Raw genomic sequence first — 21,738 nt, 5'->3', positions numbered from 1 at the left:
ATTATAATATATATTAGAGTAATATTACATCAAACATCCCTAAGCCTTTGTGCATGTTCTAATTTATTTTTTTAAGATACATTCCTGGAGATTGAATTGCTGGGTCAAAGCATATGAATATTTTACATACATACAGTGGTATTTTGGTAAATAACAACTGGCTTGTGTATCTGGTAGAGGGAGCCCTGATTTGTAGTGTGTGCTGTTTTCCTTAGTGTAAATACTCCCAACATGGTCTTTTTCCATCCAGGGACTTAATACCACTGAACAGAGTTGAGATGTGCAGTCACACAACCGTTATATAGTATTTGCATCAAACTGAAACAATAGATGTAAGTAACCTCAACAGCAAAGATAATAATACAATGTAGTAAAATAATTAGGGAGTGATCAGTTTTGATTGTTTATAACCTTATTTTTAGTATAATTTTTTGAATGATAAGTTTATATAATTTAATTTTTAATAATGACTGTGTTTAACAACTGAGTTGCAAAATTCCTGAAAATATAACAGTTGGCTTTTGTGAGTTAGTGTAGTTAAGCTCCAGCACACCACTGCTAGGCTTTTTTTTTTTCTCCTCCTTTTCCTTTCCTCTTCCCCTTCCTTCTTCCCTTTTCTGATGTTTATGGTGGACTTTTTCTTCTAAAAGTGTTGTTTTCAGTATAGGAAGACATAAATGCTTAGAAGACCAATGTCTTAGTCTTTTTGTTTATGGCTCTGAGGTTGTCTTGCTTTACGCTGGAATTTATAGTAGAGTTGGACTCTATTTGAGTGAAAGAAGTGAAATTTGGATTCCCAGCTGTATTTTTTTCCCTAAAAGACTATTCAGTTTTCCCCAAAACATTATTGAGTAATTCCTACTGACAATTGATTGAATTTTTCAACTCTCTTATTGTTTCTATTATTTTTCAGTTGATTCTCTAGGATTTTCTAGATATATAATAATACTCTGCAAATAAAGATAATTTTGTTGCCTCGATTCCAGTATTTGTAGCTTTATTCTTCTGTGTAAAGAATAAAATAAAGTTAGTCAGTACCTACAAAGCAATTTTTGCATTGAGCATCCTTATTTTTTTCTGAATGGAAATGTTTCAAAAATTTTATCATTATTGATTTCTTTCATGATGGCATTTCCCTCAGTATTTTTGGTGGCTTTTGGTTTGTTCTATGTAGTTTTGAAAATCATATTAAGCAAGTGTCCATTTATTTCTATTAAGACTTAAAAAATTTGTAACGAAAGTTGAATTTTATTTAAGTGCACAGAAAGCTTGGTAATTCTTTTTTTTTTTTTTTTTTTTTTTCTGACCACGTTGGTGTCCCCCGGCAGCGCCGCTCCACACAGGCCCCTGCCTTCCCTGGAGCAGGAGGTGAGGGTGGGTCTCAACGTCCCCACGTCCCTGTCCTCATCACACTCACGTAATTGGTAATTCTTGATGACTATCTCTATCTTAGTGTTGTTTCAGTTTGTTTGGTTGGTTTTTGTTTTATAATTTGTGCTAGAGATTTAGATGTTGATAGTTTTTAATATTTGGTGTAAGCAACCAGGCGACTGGGCAACAGAAAATACAGTTCAGATATGTTTTCTCTTAGAACTTTTTCCTCTGAATCTCTTGAGATCTGCGCTGTGAGTATGCCTATGATCCCGTGTTTGAGTGTCAACCTTTGATTTTAGCAGTTCTACTGCTTCAACCTGGTCTACCTGTGGGTGGGACGGGGGTGGTATGAGGTGGGAGAGAATGAACACTGTGCAATACTGTGGAATATGAGTTTTGTATGGTGAGTTAGTGCTTATTTATGTCTGCCTAGTCAAACTTGATCATCACCTGCAAAAAGCTGGCTCCTTTCAACTCTAATAACTGGTTGAGGAAAACTAAAACAAGGAGGCCAAAATGTTTTGCTGCTATGTGAACATGGGGCCCAAGCTCTGTGATTCCCAATTTTCTTACAGGCTTTCCATGTCCCTAAACTTTAATTCTGCAAGTTAAGAGTTAGGATATTTAAGAATATTCTCACTTATTTTCTAAAATCTGTGCCTTGTACTCTTGGGGGATATAGTCTTCTTATAATATTGGTATTTTCCTGGCTTTAATGATGGCATTTCCGTCACTAGTTTTGGTCCTTTTTGGTAGATTTTTGGGGGTGATGTGAATGAATGTGAATGTGAATGGATGCCACCTTATTCAGATTTTAAAGCTCTTTTCATATATCTGTAAGATTCTCCTCAGAAGACGTCATACCATTTTATACCACTGCCACTGGACTTTGAGAATTTTTTTCATTGTATTAATAGGTATAACTTCATTTTAATTTGTGTATCCTTAATTGTTACAGATAATCATATATCCCTAAGTATATTGGAGAATGGTATTTGTGTTTGGATTGTTTAGAAGGAGTAGTTTTCGTAAGATTTTTGGAGTGATATGATCATAATAATTTTAAAGATTTTTCTTGATCCCCCCAAAAAACTGGTCTCCTTATGAGGTATGGCTGGTTATTTTCATAGGTGCCATAAGGGTGTTAGCCATATACACATCCTTGAGTTTGCTTTTGCAAATTTAGAGCCTATACACTATTGTACAACTCTTAAGGCTACAAAATTAACTTGACTGTAACTTTTCATAGGGAATCTCAAACATTTAAAACCCATTGTTATTTGCTTTCCTCAGCTAGGAAAGCAAGCCCAGGATGCTATCAGAATTCACCTACAGTAGTACCCTTAAATATCCCTCGAATTTCTTAAGATTCCTATCCTGCCAGGAAGTGACCTTCCTTATCACATGTAATGCACCCTTATAAGCCAGGGACCAGGCCAGTTTTTCTGAAAGGGCTCTCTAGGCATTGGATCTGTAAGTAAAGTCAGCCTTAGTTCCTTACAGATACCTGTATAAATGATCATTGTTCTCAAATGTGATTCTCTAGGTAAAACTTTGGTTGCTTAATAGGTTTGTTCAATTATATCCTAGTAAAAAGGAGGGCAGATTCTTATTAAATCTATACAAATATCTCTATTGCCATGAAAAGGTGATTCTCTAAAGAGTTTCTAAATTCTGAGGGTTAGTAAGAATCAGATAATATTTTTAAATGTTTCATTTTGGTTTATAAGCAGGGTTTACTAAATTGTTGTGGTTATATATAACTTCAGAAGAAAGGAAATAGAACATTAAAATATTATCATCAATATTTCAGTCAAGTAAACTTTCTTTTGTAAATCATTCAGTACTATATAGTTTTTGTTGCCATTTCTCTAGAGTTGAGTTAGCTGTCTACAGTTAGGAAGGTATCTGCTTCTAGACTAAAAGGAGTCCTAGAAATTTTTATTTAGTCCAAAAATGATCTGAAAGTTGTTTGAGAGATGTCATCAAAAAGCCTTACTGATACCTTGTTCTTTCAAGTGTTAATAGTTAGAAGTACTTGGCATAATCCTTTCTACAAGTTCTGAAACTTTTTTGTTGAAGATACAAACTCACTTATAGCTTAGAGCTTTCAAGAAAACATCAGAGTTAAAAACAAAAGCTCTTCGTGGAAAACAGAGACTTAATGGCTGTGGTTAATTTGTTACTCGAGTTTATAGTATCAGGATGGAAGCATGTATAATTCTCTATTGGGGTATGATATGTAACTATTTCCTAAAACTTTTGATTGGAATTTCCCCTGAGGGTGAAGATATAATAGACTGTGAGGGCATTGACATATCTCCAGGGACTTCTCACAACACAAAATTTCTGAAATGTTTACATGAACAACTTACCAATACAGACTTAACCTAGGAAAGGAGAAGTGTCTTTCTTGATTTGACAACTTTTCCCATGTAACTCTTAGAATAGTAACATGCAAAACAAACCCAGTTCTTTCTAACAGCTCTGTTTTTATGCAGTAAAGCAACAAATCTTTTTGGTTTTTTTGAGGAACACTGGAAAATCTCAAAGATAGTGTAGTGTAGAATATTGTAATAAGCTTTATATTGTCTATATTAAGGATATGATTAGGAGAATGCAAAATAGAGAATTGTTAGATTATTTGGGGCTTGAAAAAAATAGAATCATGGGTACCTGAGGAATAAGACTTGATTACTTATTTCATCAAAGTAACAATAAAAATAAATATAGAAGATAATATGTTTGCTGATTCGTGAGGAGGAGCCTTTATTATTATTGAGAATTTAGCAGACCCCTTGAGCACACACAATACAACTTTTTATAGCCACATATATCCCTTTACACCGTAAAGTGGCAAAAATTGATAGTTTCATTAACATGACCCAGATCTATATATCTTGTCAGTATTAAAAAGCAAATGTATGTAAGCTTAAAACTATGCTTAGTAATTAATATTTCAGTATTTCATCTTACTAGATATTTTCTAGGTATTTAATAATCATCATTTGATTAACTCAATTTAGTATCAGTCCAAGGTTTTAGATTACCTAAAGATCTTGAAAATTACCTTCAAGTTGCCATTCTACAAAAGTTACTGTTGAAAAAAAATTGGCCGGAATAATGATTCCTTTTATTTGAACATAGGAATTTATATTTTTCAAAACTATAAGCCTTGTATGGGATTGATTTTAGCTTACTTGGTTAAAGGCATAACTTTTTAAAAACCATATTTATTAAATTAGTCTAATTTACCAAAGATTTGCCTTAATTATGCAAACTTGGGTTCTTAAAAGGTCCTGACTTTGTTTTTGTAAGTATTTTGCTTATTTGCTTTCTAAAGCATATTTAAAATGAGTTCAATTTTTTTTTTCTCTTGAGAATTTTGTTTTAAAGACAATGGAAAGCCTGGAAATAGTGGGGATAGTGTACAACATTATGAATGTATTTAATACCACTGAAATGTACATTTAAAAATTGTTAAAATGGTAACTGATATGTTATATGTATTTTACCACCACCACCACCAAAAAAACAAGGACAATGAAAGGCACAGATAACTTGATAAGATGTCCTAGATAGGACATCAGCAATCTATGCCTATCCTAAAGTCTTCCACAGTTTTTTCTGTAAGGAACATTATTATAAGAGGAGTAAGATTTGGATGCACAGAACTAAATAGAGGTACAGGTTAAGACTGTCTATAGATAGAGATAAGGTGCAAAAATTTGGCCAAAGTTTGAATGTTTACTGTGGAAAATAGTGGTAGATAGAATTGAAATATAGATTTGGGACATACTCTTCGTTTTCTGATGTTTACAGCTTAGCACATCATATGTTTTATAAATGACCATTTAAAAAATTATTTCAGTTGTCACAGGAGGTATGGGCTTACATTTTTTCTGTTTCTCTTAATGGGAGAGCAAGCCCATTTGGTAGAGTTTTGACCAAACTGTATTACATTTTAATGTTTTGTCATTTATTTCTCAAGTATTTGCTGTAGGCAAGGAACTCTTAGAGATGAGGTGGGAGAAAATAAAAAGGTGAATAAGATACCTTATTGATTACCTAATTCTGTTTAGCAGTTTAAAACAACAAATACTTATTTCAGTTCCTGTGAGTCAGGCATCTGGGATTAATTTAGGTTGTTTTAGCTCAGGTTCTCTCCCGAGGCGCTGTCAAGCCTCCTGTAGGGACAGCAGTCATCTTAAGTCTCCACTGGGGCTGGAGGATCTGCTGCCAAGCTCACATGGTTATTGGCAGGCCTCAGTTCCTTGTTGGCTTTGGCAGGAGGCCTCAATTCTTTGTCACATGGTCATTTCCATAGTGCTGCTTCTGACATGGCAGCTTGCTTACCTTAGAGTGAGTGATGAAAGACTCTCGGGAGTGACAATGTTGTGAGAGAGGAAGAAGAAAAATTTAAACAATTTGGAAAAGAATAAGCAGTTTAAAAGGTCTAATAGTCATGACTTTGGACACTCGTAAATTTAAGACAATCCCAGAAAAACTTAGAAAATATACTGAAGAAATTTCCATTTCAGACACTGTATATATTTTATTGATATACAGTATTTATAGATATAAAAGGCTCATATCAGTATTAACAGAAGGTTTATTTTCATTCTTAAAGGTAGCTACTTTGCTTGACTTAAAAAGCATATTAGAATCAACTTTTTCAAAGAAAAAGTCTTACAGTTCTAATTAGGGTCACAAAATATGCTACCATATTTAAAAGCCTTAATTCTAGTACTGTGAATTTTGCACTAGAAAGTGAATCTGGACACTTGGTGATTTTAGGTTTTTGTTTTGTTTTGTTTAGTCTTTTGGCCACTCATGGTAGGACTGGAATCAAAGTTTTAGAAAAGTTATAAGTAAAATGTAAGTAATTTTCCATGAAAACAAAGAAAAAATACTGGACTGGCAGGTTTTTCCCTTTGAGTATCTTTAAGATTGTATGAACTATGATTCCCTTTCTTTCTACATTTTAGATGATTAAAGTTGAATTACTGTATATGCTGTTCAATACTTGACTCTCCCTACTTAACTGCTATCTTAAAGTGTTTGTTTCTGCTTCCTGATTCTGCCTTTGTTACCATAGAAACAGAAGTGGACTAGGGAACTTTCAAGACAGCTAGGAACTGAAATTAATGAGCATTCTAACTCGTCACCTGTAGTTGGCGTGTCCCATTACAACTCTTGTTTTAATAGAAATAAGCAGGCAACATAAGGCCTGTTGATTCGGAGAGAAAAAAAGCCTGGAACTTAACTCTCATTTGCTTCAGATTTCCTCATTTGTCTAGAAGGCTATTATGAAAGAGCTTTTCTAATAGCTTGGAGAACAGCTTTTCATTCTTGTGAATGGTGAGACTATACTTTCCATACTAATAAATATTTAAATGTTTGTAATATGCTTTTCATTTATAGGCATTAAAATAATAAATGTTTTCTAGGGAATAAGTTTTGACGTTATTTGACGTTAGGCTACCTACTGTGGTCAGAATGTTTTTACCCATTATTTAAACAAACCTTGAAAAATAGATACAGACCTTAAACTCTGAGAAGAAGGTATTAAAAATACTATTAAATGTAATCAGACTGTTGTTTATCCTGTCAAGAACTAAATGTTTTAGAATGGTTAAATTTTAAAATGTAAAATGTTATTTTTAAGGCTAATTAGAGGCTTTTAAAAAGTGCTTCTTTGCATTATTTGTTTTCCTCTTGAAATGTAGGTAAGTCCAATAATGTCCATATTGTAAATAGATAAATTATTAGAGATTGGTAGAAGTTTGCCTCCTTCATTTCCCCTCATCTTTTGTTTTGCAATTAAGAAATGGCACAATTTTTGGATCTGGAGATTGTCATACTAAGTGAAGTAAGCCAGAAAGAGAAAGAAAAATACCATATGATATCACTTACATGTGGAATCTTTAAAAATGAGACAAATGAACTTATTTACAAAACAGAAACAGATTTACAGACATAGAAAATAAACTTATGGTTACCAGGGGGGAAAAGGAGGGGGAGTAGAGGGATAAATTGGGAGTTTGGGATTTGCAAATACTACTATATCTAAAATAGATAAAGAGCAAGGTCCTCCTGTATAGCACACGGAAGTATATTCAATACTTTATAATAACCTATAATGGAAAAAAAATGAAATGGAATATATATATATATATATAACTAAATTATGCTATATACCAGAAATTAACACAGCATTGTAAATTGACTCTACTTCAATTTAAAAAAATTGCACACTTTTTGGAATTTTTGCTTTAGAAGCTTAAATTAAAGCTTCCTTTTTCTGGTGGTTACCTTTAAAATTTTTAATTCTTGTATTAAATCTGTTCTCAAAGAGGCAGTGTTTTTGTGTGGTTTTGAAGAACTTTTACTTGGCCTTCCTTAGAGTGGTAATTAACAATACAGTGGTCCCTAGGGATCCATTTGGCATTGATTCCAGGATCCCTGTGGATACCCAAAATCTGTGGATCCTCAAGTCCTTTATATAAAGTTGCATAGAATTTCATATAACCTATGCACATCTTCCTATATACTTTAAATCATCTCTAGATTACTTACACTACCTAATACAATATAAATGCTATGTAAATATTAGTAAATACAATGTAAATGCTATGAAAATCATTGCTGGGTTTGGGGCAAATTCAAGTTTTGGTTTTTGGAACTTTCGGGATTTTTTTTTTCCTTTTTTTTTTTTTTGGTGATCCCTGGTTGGTTGAACCTGCATATGTGGAACCTGCAGATACAGAACCTGTAGGATACTGAGGGTGGGCTGTAGTTGCTTCTTGTTGGGTGACTTTTGTTTGAGTATTGTCTTTAAGTCTTGTTCACTCTCATTCTTAGACTACATAATTTTTAGGCTCTAGTCTTCTGTATTAATCGTCTTGTTCTGAACTCTTTTGATTATGCTTCCCTATCAGTAAAAATGTTTTGGAGCGTAGATCACCAATATATGTACATTTGTTTATGAATTATATAAAGTTAATAATATTCTAATATATTATGTAAGATATATAATACACTAATAAATAGAAATGAAAATAAAATGAGATAAAGATGATAAAATAGTATCTTAAAATATTTTGCTGATGATGAAGACTTTATATTGTTAGCCAGTTTCTCAGGGCATTGGACACTTAGGGTGGTAGTTGCTAACAATAGTAGATTTCAAATAATGTGTTTTTAAACTCAGTTATTTTTGGCTGAGATCACCCTTGTTTTTGCCTCATAATGTTGCTGATAACTTGAAGCAGAAGCAGCAACATTGGCATTTTCATGTTGTTTCTTGTGATTTTATTACTGGTATTATAGTCTATCTTAGTCCATTCAGTCTGGGCTGTAACAGAATACCATTGCCTGGGTGGCTTATAAATAACAGAAACTTATTTCTCATAGTTTTGGAGGCTGAGAAGTCCAAGATCAAGGCACTAGCAGATTCCAAGTCTGGTGACAGACTACTTCCTGGCTCATAGACCACACCCATCTTGTTTTGCTGTATCCTCACAAGGTGGAGGGAGCAAAGGAGCTCTCTGGGGCCTCTTTTTATATGGGCACTAATTCATTCATGAGGGCTCTGCCCTCATGTGCTAATGTTACCTTAGCAAGGGCTCGCTGCCTAATTCACAAAGTAACCAATACTTTGGCACAGGCTTTTGAGAAAAGAAAATGCTTTATTGTGAGGTCAACTGGCCAGGAGGCAGGGCTCAAATCTGTCTCCCAGATCAGGTGGGGTTCTGTCTTTTATGAGTTAGCAGGGAGGGTTGGTATGTGAAGGTTTCAATTGGAGGGCTTTGGAACCTGGCCATTTATGGTAAAAGGGCTTTAACAATAGGTCTTCCTGGATGACCGACCCTTTGCTTCTGAAAAGAGTTCTAGCATTAAGGTTCTGGTCATGTCCCGGTCCTTTGGTTCCATGAGTCAGGGGAGAAACATTGGTTCCGGATTTATTGGAGGTGAAAATTTTCTCCTCTGCACATGCTTCAGTGGCATGGGTGGCTCCAGCCTCAATATGCATATTAAATATTAGTGTTAGTATTTAGCAGATTTTTATTATTTTTCCTAAATAAAAATTATACTTCTTTTGGAAGATCTAACTGGCTATATTGGGCGATTAATGAATTGAGCAGCATCCCATTAGAAGGATGCTCAAAAGGATTGTAAAAAATGGAAGATTTTCATAGGAGGTAATGTGGGGCAAGGAAACTATTAGCAAAAGAAAAGAATTGTTTTTAGTCCAGGACATATTCTGTGGGTGAAGTGAAGGGAAGGCAGGTTGTTTTTTGTTTGTTTTTTGTTTTGTTTTGTTTGTTAACATGCAGATTGTTTCTTTTTCCTCTTGGAGGGGATAGGAAAGGCCCATGTGACTGATTACCTCATTGGTGCTGACCAGAAAATTTTAAACTAGTTAATTAAGATTACATTTCTGGGGAAGGGCATAACTGCAATTAAGTCAGGTATTAAATCTAGGTTGGTATCATGGGCTTAGCACAAGTGATGCCATTTTGGGCCCATGGTTTCCTCTTTAACAATTCTCTCTTTTTTTTGATCAGACTCTCAGAACAGAAATATGTGATCAAAAATTAATGTATTAGTATCACACTCAGCTACTGCTCTGCAGCTTTATTGATCCTTGGCGTGGCATAACGTTTTTGCTTAATCTCCTTGACATCTACAGATCATGTTTCCAGATTTATGAATTTTAAGTCAGCCATTCTCTTTGTTACTTTTCTAACATTTCAGTGTTAGAGATATCATTTGCTTGGCAGTTAGCTGCTGCAAAATGCATTGAAAGTTTTTAAGAGGATACAGCATCAAGGAGATTATTATGATTTAACTATAAGCAGGATAATTTCCATTGTTCGGAATGTACTTCAGAGCCCTGGTCCCCAAGTCCCAAACCGATTAAAGAAAGACACTCTTTAAGAATCACTGTTTTAAGTCATGTGGCTTGCTCAATGATCTTATGTAACTGATTTTCAACTTCGTCAGAAATGTCAATCCAGGTCCAACAGGTGGTGGTGACCATAGCACAGATATCGCCTTGCTTAGCTAGAAGATAATCAAGAGCTATTATTTTATCAAGAACAACTCTGATGAGAGTGTTAGGAGCTTTACTGGGCAGCTAATGTTTTAGCAACTGTGGATTCTGCAGTACTTTCAGTTAAGGATCATATTATCATTCATAGTTACTCCTAACCAGGGAAATACGGCCTTACAAACGGAAGCAAACCCTGCATCATGAAAAGCCTCCTTATAGGTCCTTTTTAGTTAAATCACTTAAGAGCATTCCCCAACTGCAGGCCTGCCATCTAAATGCTCATAGACCCAAGGAGAATGATAATCACCACAAAGATAAATACTATCACGGCACAATTGTCCATTCAAACCAGGGGTCAGTTAGATTTTTTCCTAGCCTGGCATAAAGAATCATCCTAAATTCCAGCGATTACCCCGCTTAGCAATGGCCTGGATATAAGAGATGAGGGTGTTATCTTTCCAGGATAATGCAAGAGTAAAGGAAAGAAAGAAAAGAAGAAATGGTTCTTCATATTTAGCCAAAGTAGAAAGTCTTGATCTAGCATCTTGAGCAGATGCAGGCTGCATCGATATCAGCTACTTCTCTGCCTCGTCAGTTTGACTTGTAGGTCTGCATTGTTTGTACAGGACCAGGTATCAGGTGGAGCCTTTTTCAGCTGTGAGATGTGTACCCAAGACTCAGGTACCTTCTAGTTTTACAGCAGTGTCGGTGGTCAGGAGCACTTGATAAGGTCCCTTCCAACTGGGCTTCATTCTTAGTGATTCCAAGTCAGAAGGGTGGGAGAAAATGGGAAATATCAGTTTGATGAGTCTAGCCAGATTTTTGAGGAAGTTAGAAGGATTCAGATCTAGTGCAGTTCCCAGGAAAATAATAAAACTTCAAAGACAATCAACAAGACTACAATCTAATGTCTACAAAAGGTGCAAACCTAACTTTTCTTTCTACAATTACCCCCATTTTTTCCCAAAGATAATCACAGTGAAACTAATTTACTTGTATTAAACTTGGTCTGATTATTTTTGTAAGTACAGCAAGAATACTGATTGACCATTTAAGTTCTTTTTAAAACCTGCTTTGCTGGAACCTTATAAGCAAGGTACCAGGTTGATTTTTCCAAGCAGTTTCTTTGAAGCTATATGGTCATATCTGAGTCTATGTACATCTCTCTCAAATATGACATTCCAGTCGAAGACTTGGTAATATGGCCAATGTTTCCCCCAAAACTGGACTCTCTGTGATTTCTTCCTATATTTAAATAGATTGTTTAGTCTTTTTATGTATATATCCCTAAGGTAGAGAGCCTAAATATATTACATCTGTATCCCACATCTGAGCAATTGATTTTATATTAATTTTTTAATTTTACATATATTTATTTTTAGTTATAGAGATGCACAGCAACTATTTTCTGTGAAGTAGATTTATTTGCAAATAAAATTGAACAAAGTTATAAAACTAAGCAAGAGTTATCATCTCAGGGGAGAATTATTCACCTAGGGGGCATTTTCAGATATGTAGTCTGTTTTGATTTGGAAGGCAGCTATTGACACTGAGAGGGCAGGGCCAGCAGTATTAACCGTCTTCAGGGTTTGGAGTGGCCTTACCTGAATGAAGAATTGTTCCATCCAAGATAGTAGTAACTGCAAAACACAGGGCTAAAGTCACATTTTAGAGTTATCATTTGCTAAGAAGACACAATTAGTGCATAGATTAATATTTTTATACTACAGATTAAAATTAAAGCTCATTTGTATATGTTTATATAATGGCTAAGTATAACTATAAAAGCTATTTTCCTTGCATTAGCAAATTGTTTTTGCTCATAAAATTCATTGCAGCATTGAGTATCTACTATTGGTAATATATTTGGCTAGGTGCTGAGACTATAGGGTTGGATAACAATTACTTTTCTCCCTGTTCATAGGCTAGGAGGGGGAAAGAGTCATATAAATAATTACAATAAAGTATGATAAGTGCATCAGAAGAATTAGATTTAATGTAAAGAGATAGCTCTGAGAAGGGTAGCTCTGAGATGGGTAAGAAAGTCACCATATTGTTAAAGATGTAGGGCAAGGAATAAGCACATCTTTTCTTCTGTTACATATTTACAGCATATAGCACTGGACCTTAAACTTGATAGTACAGTATTGTTAATAAATACTAGTGATTAAACAAGCTGATATCTTAGCAAATTTTTGAAGGATGAATTGAAGTCTGTCCAGGTAGGCAAAGTGGGGAAGGACTCAAAGAACTCAGGTATTGCAGGACGTGTTGCAAATAATGTTGGAAGACAAGGCTTAGATAAGCAAAGCAGTGGAGAAACTTGCAAGCGATGGGGCATCATTAAAGTTACGGGTTTTTTAAATTAAGTTTTTATAAAAGGGGAGGAGATGTGATTAGATTTAGTCAGATTTATGTTTTAGAAAGGTATCTGTTAGCATTGTGGAAGATGTAGTTGAGGGAGGAGAGAGGGTCCTTATCATTTCTTAGTTGTGACCTTCACACATGTAAAACATTGTAAGATTGAAATGTTAACTGAAAGTCAGGCTTTTATACATTAATTCATATTATTTAGTTTTGAGTTTGTATTATTCCAGTCTAAGTATATTTTATTATTTAACAATTAAATTTTTAGTTATTCTTTATGATGCCTGATTCAGTTTTTTTAATGTTCAAAATAACTAATTCATTTATACCAGTGGTGTTTGGTTACAGAACAAGGAGAATAATTAGTGATCTTGCTTGTGTTTTTTTAAGTAAGAAATTTGTAAGTCTAAAGTTGATAAATTAGTTCAACTGAAGATTAGTTAACACTTTTAAGGCAGCTTGATAACATGCTTAGTAGTAATTTGCAAGAAAAATTCTGAGTTGTACTTATAATTAGGTGATTTGATTACTTCTACCCAGCAGATTTGTATATGGCCTAACACCTTCCACACAAAAAACCCAAATAAAACTATTTAGGCCACAAAATGAAAATATATATTTTCAGGAGTCAAGTAATGACTTTTAGTCTTGAGATCCTCTCAAATCCTTTTTTGCTATGCTGAATGTAAACTTCTAGTCATAATATAATTACCACAAACTCTGGATCATCAAGGAATTAAATTGATGGATTTTTAGGTTTAATGTGATTTCTTTTTCTTTTTCTTTTTTTTAATGGAGACACTGGGGATAGAACCCAGGGCCTTGTGCATGCTAAACATGTGCTCTACCACTCAGCTGTTACTCTCCCCCCAGGGTTTAATGTGATTTTTAATGTTAAGTCTGAAACTGTGAAATAAATAGTATTGTGAAAACAACAATCTGCATCTTTACCACACATAAAATGGCTTACTAATACATTTTAATTCTGAATATTAAATCTGCCTTACTTATACTTAAATTTCTTAGTGAGCAATGTAAAGATGACTTTTGCTAAAAATATGGAATCAGTAGGTGTATAAAGAAAAAAGCCATTTATTTAGGTCAATAATGTAAAAAAGATTATTTTTAAGTAAGCATTCAGGCAGCACGCAGATCACAACTGACAAGCCTTCTGATAAAAGAGAACTAACTAGAAAACTTGAAAGCAGTCTGGCTGGTGCCATTTAACATAGGAACAGAGTCCTAGTCATTTAATGAGGGCATCACTATATTATAGCCGTGAAATTAATACATAGGAAATATCTAGTTGATTTGTTGAGAATCAGAAAAAAGACTCATATTTTGAGGAAGAAGGGAGTTACCTTAACCATTTTATTTATTTATTGCTACTTAAATTTTAAAGAATGGCTTCTAACTATTATTTGCTGAATTTATGGGAACAAAGACATATCCAATGCAGTTGGAGCTGATAGCTGTTCATTTAATACTTTTAATTCAAAATGGAAAATCATAAAAAAGACACATATGGATGTAAACATTTAATAAATTAAAACTTACACATCTGTGATTTTTTTTAAATGTGTTTGTGGGGGCCAATCTGTACTTTTTCTTTGCAGATAGATTCCCTAATTGAAAATCATTGTTGTCCTTGAACACATGTTGGTTTTCCTGAACAAACTTCCAAAATAGGTTTGTATCAGATTCTTTAAATTAAGTGGAGCCAGAACTTAGATACTTACTAAACTTTCTGGGTGCAGAGTCCCTGTATATTTTTATGATGTTTTCTACCAATATTTTATACTTGTTTTCCTACATCTAATTTACATACAACTAATTTAACAGTAACTTTAAAAAAAAAAACCCACTTTTATCAAAATTTTCAGAAGTTCTCAATTTTTGGGGAAATACCTCTCTTTTTGCACTCATTGTTTTATGTTTTAATTAATAAAATTACATAAATATAGTATCAGATATTACTAGCCTTAATAGGTTTGAGAGCAAACAAAATTTCTTAGGCTTGCAAATCAAATATGATGGCCTGCTGGAAAGAGAAAGAAATAACTGCCATTAAGATTTTTGCGTTTGCAAAACTTCTTTGTTCCAGTCATCTTTGAGAGTTATCTCAAAGAGATCTGCCCTGAGGTAGTTCTGGGAGGTCAGTCTTGGTACCCTTGCTTTCCCTCTCCCCGTACCCCTAGGTTTTTATTAGATGGATATAACCCCTCTGTTTTCCTATAGTCCCTTCAAATTACTCATACCTTCCTACCCCATCGTAATTTTTCCCTTTCTTGGATTATTACCATCAACTTATTAGGAAAAAAAATGCTCTCTTGACCTTTTCATTCCCCTCATTATTGCCCTAATTTTCTGTATTTGCTACCTGTAATGCTGTCCTACCTTTTTTTTTTTTTTTTTTTTTTGATCTGGCTTCAGTCAAGCTTTTGCTTCATATCAACTTCACTGAAACTGTTCTTTTCAGTGTTCCTGGTGACCGCTGTGACTTCGGTCAGTTCTCAGTTCTCATCTTGAAAAAACATGTACCATTTGACACATTTTACCTCTCTGTTCTCCTTGAAACATTCTTTTTAGTTTCCCTTCCAGAACTTCATATTTTATTTTTCCTCCTAGTTTTCTATTCCTCCTTTCTTTGCTGGTTCTCTTCATCTCCATTTATGCCCCAGGCCTCAGTCCTTGCACAACTAATGTTCTTCCACTGTTATCACTCTGTTGGTGAAATAATTCAATCCCCTGAGTTAGGATAGCATCTAAATGCTAATAACTCAAATTTGCTTGTTCCTTATTTTTTAAAGAAGAATTTTTAAAACTGAGAAATAATTGACATATAACATTATTTTAGTTTGAGATGTACAACATAATGATTCAAGATTTGTGTATATTGTGAAATGATCACTGCAATAAGTCTGGTTAACATTCATCACCACACATAGTTAAATTTTTTTTTTCTTGTGCTGGGAACTTTTAAGATTTTTTCACTTAGCAACTGTCACATATACAATACAGTATTATTAACTATTGTCACCATACTGTACATTACATACCATGACATTTATTTTATGTTTGATCCCCTTCACCCATTTTGCCCACCATCCCCATCCCTCACCTTTAGCAACACCACCAATCTGTTCTCTATATCTATGAGTTTTGTTGTTGTGTTTTTGTGGGTTTTTAAAAGAGTCTCTATATAACATGGTATTTGTCTTTCTCTGACTTATTTTAATTAGCATAGTGCCCTCAAGTTTCATGCATGTTATCACAGATAGCAGGATTTTCTTCTTTTTATTCCTAAATAATATTCCTAGATATCTATCTAGGAACATTATAATTGATATATAAAAACACATTGTACTTATCCATTGATAGACACTTAGGTTGTTTCCACGTCTTGGCTGTTGTAAATATTGCTGCAATGAACATGGAGATGTGTATATCTTGTCCAGTTAGTGTTTTCATTTTCTTTGGATAAACACCCAGGAATTGGAATTGCTGGATCATATAGTAGTTCTGATTTTAATTTTTTGAGGAACCTCCATACTGTTTTCCATTGTGACTGCACTAATTTACAATACCACCTACAGTGCACAGAGATTCCTTTTTTTTCATATTCTTGCCAGCACTTTATTATTATTTTGTCTTTTTGGTGATAGCTGTTCTAAGAGGTGTGAGGTGATATATCATTGTTTTGATTTCATTTTTCTGATGATTGGTGATGTTGAGTGCCTGTTCATATATCTGTTGGCCATCTGTATGTCTTCTTTGGAAAAATGTCTATTCAGATCATCTGCCCCCTTTTTAATCAGATGGTTTGTTTTTTTACTTTTGAGTTGTTTTGAGTTCATTATATGTTTTGAATAATAACCCCTTGTCAGATATATGATGTGCAAATATTTTCTTCCATTCAGTAAGTTGCCTTTTTATTTATACTTTTTGTGGTTTTCTTTCTTGTGTAGAAGCTTTTTAGTTTGATTTAATCCTACTTGATTTTTGTTTTTGTTGCCTTTGCTTTTGGTGTCAAATCCAAAAAGTCATTGTTAAGACCCCTGTCAAGAAGCTTACTGCCTATCTTTTCTTTTAGGAATTTTATGGTATGAGGTCTTACATTCAAGTCTTTAATCTATTTTGAGCTAATTTTTGTGTATGATGTAAGGTAATGGTCCAGTTTCATTCTTTTGCAAATGGCTGTCCAATTTTACCAGCACCAGTTATTTAAGATGCTATCCTTTCCCCAGTGTATATTCTTTGCTCCTTTGTAGTAAATTAATTGACTATATATGGGTGGGTTTATTGATGAGCTTTCTTTTCTGTTCCATTTATCTATGTGTCTGTTTTTATCCCAATACCAAACCGTTTGATTACTAAAGCTTTGTAATAATAGTGTTTGGAATCAGGAAACATGATGCTTTTAGCTTTGTTCTTTTTTTCTCAAGATTTTGCTATGGCTATTTAGCATCTCTTGTAGTTTCATACAAATTTTAGGATTGTTCTAGTTCTGTGAAAAATGCCAAAATTGGAATTTTGATTGAGATTGCATTGAATCTGAAGATTGCTTTGGGTAGTATGGACATTTTAATGATATTAATTCCTCCAATCCATGTGCACGGACTATCTTTTCATTTTTTGTGCCTTTTCAGTATCTTACAGTTTTCAGTGTACAGGTCTTTCACCTCCTTGGTTAAATTTATTCCTAGATATTTTATTCTTTTTGATGCAATTGTAAGTGGGATTGTTAATTTCTCTTTCTGGTAGTTTATTCTTAGCATGCTGAAACACAACGGATTTTTGTATATTGATTTTGTATCCTACAGCTTACAGAATTCATTTATTAGTTGTGACAGATTTTTTGTGGAGTTTTTATGGTTTTCTATATAATATGTCATCTGCAAATAGAGACAGTTTTAATTCTTCCTTTCTGATTTGGATGCCTTTTATTTTTTTTCTTGCCTAACTACTCTGGCTAGAGTTTCTAATACAATGTTGAATAAAAGTGGTGAGAGTGGGCATTCTTGTCTCTTGTCTTGTTCCTGATCATAGAGTAAAAGCTTTCAACTTTTCTCCATTGAGTGTGATGTTAGCTGTGGGCTTGTCAGATACAGCCTTTATTATGGTGAAATATGTTCTTTCCAAGCCCATTTTGATGAGAGTTTTTATCATAAATGGATGTTGAATTTTGTCAAATGCTTTTTCTGCACCTTTGAGATTATGACATAATTGCTATATTTCATTTCATTAATGTGGTGTATCACATTAATTGATTTCCAGATATTGAGCCATCCTTGCATTCCAGGGTAAGCCACACTTGATCATGGTGTATAATTCTTATAATGTATTTTTGTAATACAAAGTGTAAAATTTTGTTGAGGATTTTTGCATCTTTGTTCACCAGAGATCATTGGCCAGTAATTTTCTTTTCTTGCAGTATCTTTGTATGATTTTTGAATCAGGGTAATGCTGGCCTCATATGAATTTGTGAGTTTCCTCCTCTTCTATTTTTTGGAAGAGTTTGAAAAGGACCTTTTTTTTTTTTTTTTAAAGTAGGAAATTTATAAGTTGAAATTTTTTCCCCTGAACTCAGATTCTCATAGCCAGCTGCCTTTTTGACATCTATACCTACATGTTTATTAGGCATCTCAAATTTAATATGCTCCATGTTAATGCTGGAGAACTGATACTACCCAACTTCAAAACATACTGTAAAGCTACAATAATCAAGACAGTGTGCTATACTATAGGCCAAATAATAGACAAATAACTCAATTGAACAAAGTGAAAAACCCAGAAATAGATCCACATAGGCAACTAATCTTTGATAAAGGAGCAAAGACAATAATACAATGGAGCAAACATAATCTTCTCAACATATGGTGCTTTGATAACTGGATATCCACATGCAAAAGTTAATCTAGAATCAGACCTTACAACCTTCACAAAAATTAACCTAAAATGAATCACAAACCTCAATGTAAAAGTCAAAACTCTAAAATTCCTAGAGAATAACATAGGAAAAAAACCTAGATGACCTTGGGTTTGGATGCAGTTTTAAATAAAATGTGAAAGCCATGATTCATGAAAGAAACAGTTGATAAGCTGAATCTCATTAAAATTAAAAACTGTTCTATGAAAGACAGTTACAAGAGAATGAGAAGACAAGGCACACACAGAGTGGGAGAAAATATTTATAAGACACATCGGATAAAGAGCTGTTACACAAAATATACAGATAACTCTTAAAACTCAGCAATATAAAAACAAACAACCTAATTAAAAAGCAGGCTAAATATCTTAATGGATAGTTCACCAAAGAGACCCTGATGGCAAATAAACATATGGAAAGATGCTCCACATCATATGTCATCAGGGAAACGCAGATTAAAACAACAGTGAGCTACCCTGGCAGTAACTATGTGGCTTTGTGACTGAATGAAATTTCTTAGAGCTTTGCTGGTTCGGTCAGGCTTCAAGAAGGAAGGTGGTTTATAATTTCTGGAACTACAGCATGCCTGTTCAGAACTTTTTCATAAAAATCAATGCTGCTTGTTCAGAGACTTTATACAATGATATAGTCTAGAGTAAAGCATAGCATAATGAAGTCAAGTCAGATGACTTTCTATACTTATTAAGTTTCAAGAATCGGTGGATAACAGTCTCTAAACCACATTGCAGTGATCATTCACTTGTGGGTTAGTTTTTTAATTTCATTGCCTAGTCATACATACTATTAATTGAGTTATGAAGAATAAACAAAATACTGAAGTGTTCACAGCCAGTCAGGAAGTAGACTACTATCTACTACTACTATCCATGTGCAGTTTGTCATGAAATAGAAAGTAACAGCCATAGCAAAACCCAGTCATTCCTTGCTTAATTCTTTTGGATTCACTCTCTGAACTTGTTCTTTAATTTCAACCTTTTTTTGAAGCTCTTTTAAAACTATCTCAGTGATTTGGAAACTTTGTAACTAAATTCAAATGTATAGGAAATCAGCTGAGTGCCTAGGCTCTATGAAAGATACTATGTTTAAAATTTTGAGGAACAGATGTGAATAACTCTATGCTTGATATCAAGGACCATATAACATGATAGAGTGTCATAGAAATATAAATAATATATTGAAATATAAATAATAATCATAAATATCCATAAATAGATATGTAAAATATTGTGGAACCACAGAGAAAGAAATAATTTTGACTAGGGCAGATGGATGGGAAAGATGTGTAGACTTAGAGTATGTGGTCCTTGATGATAGATAGTCCTGTTGAATCTTAAAATCCTTGTGAAGGTTATAATAACAGTATGATAGGTTTTGAGCTGTTTGGGCATAGAGATGAAGGTCTACTCGAAGATGATAGTTACTATTGTACTCTCCTGCAGTTTGTCTTCCATCATTCCAGTGCAGCTGTTCTCAAGGAAGATCCCTAACAATTACTCATTGCTAAATTCTTATGGGAATTTTTCAATTCTCATGCATGACTTCTCTGTAGAAATGGACATATTGACCTCTCCTTACCCCTTAAAAAATAAATGAAGATGGGTATTTTTTTGTATTTAAGAGTATATTATTTAAAAAAATTTTTTTCAGGTAATACAGAAATCTCACTTTCCAGAGATAATTACTAAATATTTTGGTGTAAATTATTTTACTTTTTTCTATACTGGTATAGCTATAGATATAGATAGATAGATATCCTACTATCCATTCTATGCTGTATACCTGCTTTTCACTGAACTGTATGTCATGAATATCTTTCTGTATGATAACATATCAAACTATGTCAAACTAATTTCCTAAGGCTCAGATTTTGTAGAAACTTAACATAGAAGTAGATGGAAAAAAGCATTCTAATCTACTTTGCTATATATGTTCATGATTTCTATCAACCATATTTCCTGTTTCCTTCTCATCATTATAAACTGAGACTAAACAAATAATAATAAATAAGGTAAAACTTAAAATTGAAAGGAAAAGTGAAATTAAAAAATAATGAAAGAACACAAAAAGGCTACTGAAAAATTAACACAATGAGTTAGCAAGGAAGAAAGTAAAACAAAAGTAAGATAAAATAATTTTAAATGTATAGAATAAAAACAATCACTGATGGAGTCTCATAAATATCAGACACAGAAGTTGACATTTTATTCATTCTGCTGATATTGAATTGTATTTGTCAATCATCACACTGGCTGAGTCAACAGAAAACCAATCCATTTTGACCTATGAAGTGTTAGTCAGCACGAACTGAATTCAATGATGTAAAAAAATTTTTTTTCAGCATTTATAACATAAATAAACATAGCTAGAGGTAATTTCCTGTAAGTACCGAATCTTAATCAAAATTACTGACCAAGATATAGTATGTCCTGATGTAAATGATCCCATTATATTTGCCCAGTTTCATGAAAGACACAGATTGGACATGTTCACAATTAGGTTTCATAAATTGACAGTACTTTGAAATTACGTGTATTTTTGTATTGTTTTAAAGTTACTTTTGTAAGAGTTGTATGTTAATGATTCCTTGTATTCTTTACTGTTGTGAGAGTTCCGTATATGGATTCTGCCTAATGAAGCACAGTTTTTAACTTTTTATTTATATATAACTTCAAACTGCAGAAAAGTTGCAAGAATAAGAATAGTGAAGAACACTCAATATAGCCTTTATTCCTTTTTCCAAATTCATCTATTTTTGTTTTTGTTGTTGTTGTTCTGAACCAAGTGAGAGTAATGACACTTTACCCCTAATGCTTCAGTGTTTAATCCTCAAAAATAAGGGTACAGTTATAGTCTCCTGTGCATATTTCAGTTTTTATTGAGGGAATATTGTCCTTTGTATTTTTTCCCTCCGTTTAATACAGAATCCATTCTAGGATCAAGCTTTGAAAGTGATTGTCATATCTCTTTGGTTTTCTCTAGCTATAACTTC

General features: G+C 33.5%; 1 protein-coding gene across 22 annotated transcripts in view; it reads left to right on the top strand.

Annotated features, from left to right (window-relative positions):
• Nucleotides 1-21,738, top strand: part of BAZ2B (bromodomain adjacent to zinc finger domain 2B) — a 290,518-nt gene that overhangs the window by 69,414 nt on the left and 199,366 nt on the right. The window contains exon 2 of one of the 22 annotated variants that reach the window (XM_074363743.1): nucleotides 1,329-1,424. The exons of the other annotated variants lie outside the window; for them this stretch is intronic. The gene's annotated coding sequence lies outside the window, so the exon portion shown is untranslated. The remainder of the gene's footprint in view (nucleotides 1-1,328; nucleotides 1,425-21,738) is intronic. 22 annotated transcript variants of the gene reach the window in all.

Source organism: Camelus bactrianus, chromosome 5, assembly GCF_048773025.1.
Source record: "Camelus bactrianus isolate YW-2024 breed Bactrian camel chromosome 5, ASM4877302v1, whole genome shotgun sequence".
Lineage (NCBI taxonomy): Eukaryota > Metazoa > Chordata > Mammalia > Artiodactyla > Camelidae > Camelus > Camelus bactrianus.
Note: the sequence above shows the minus strand (reverse complement) of the source record. Positions and strands in the feature narration are given on the sequence as shown.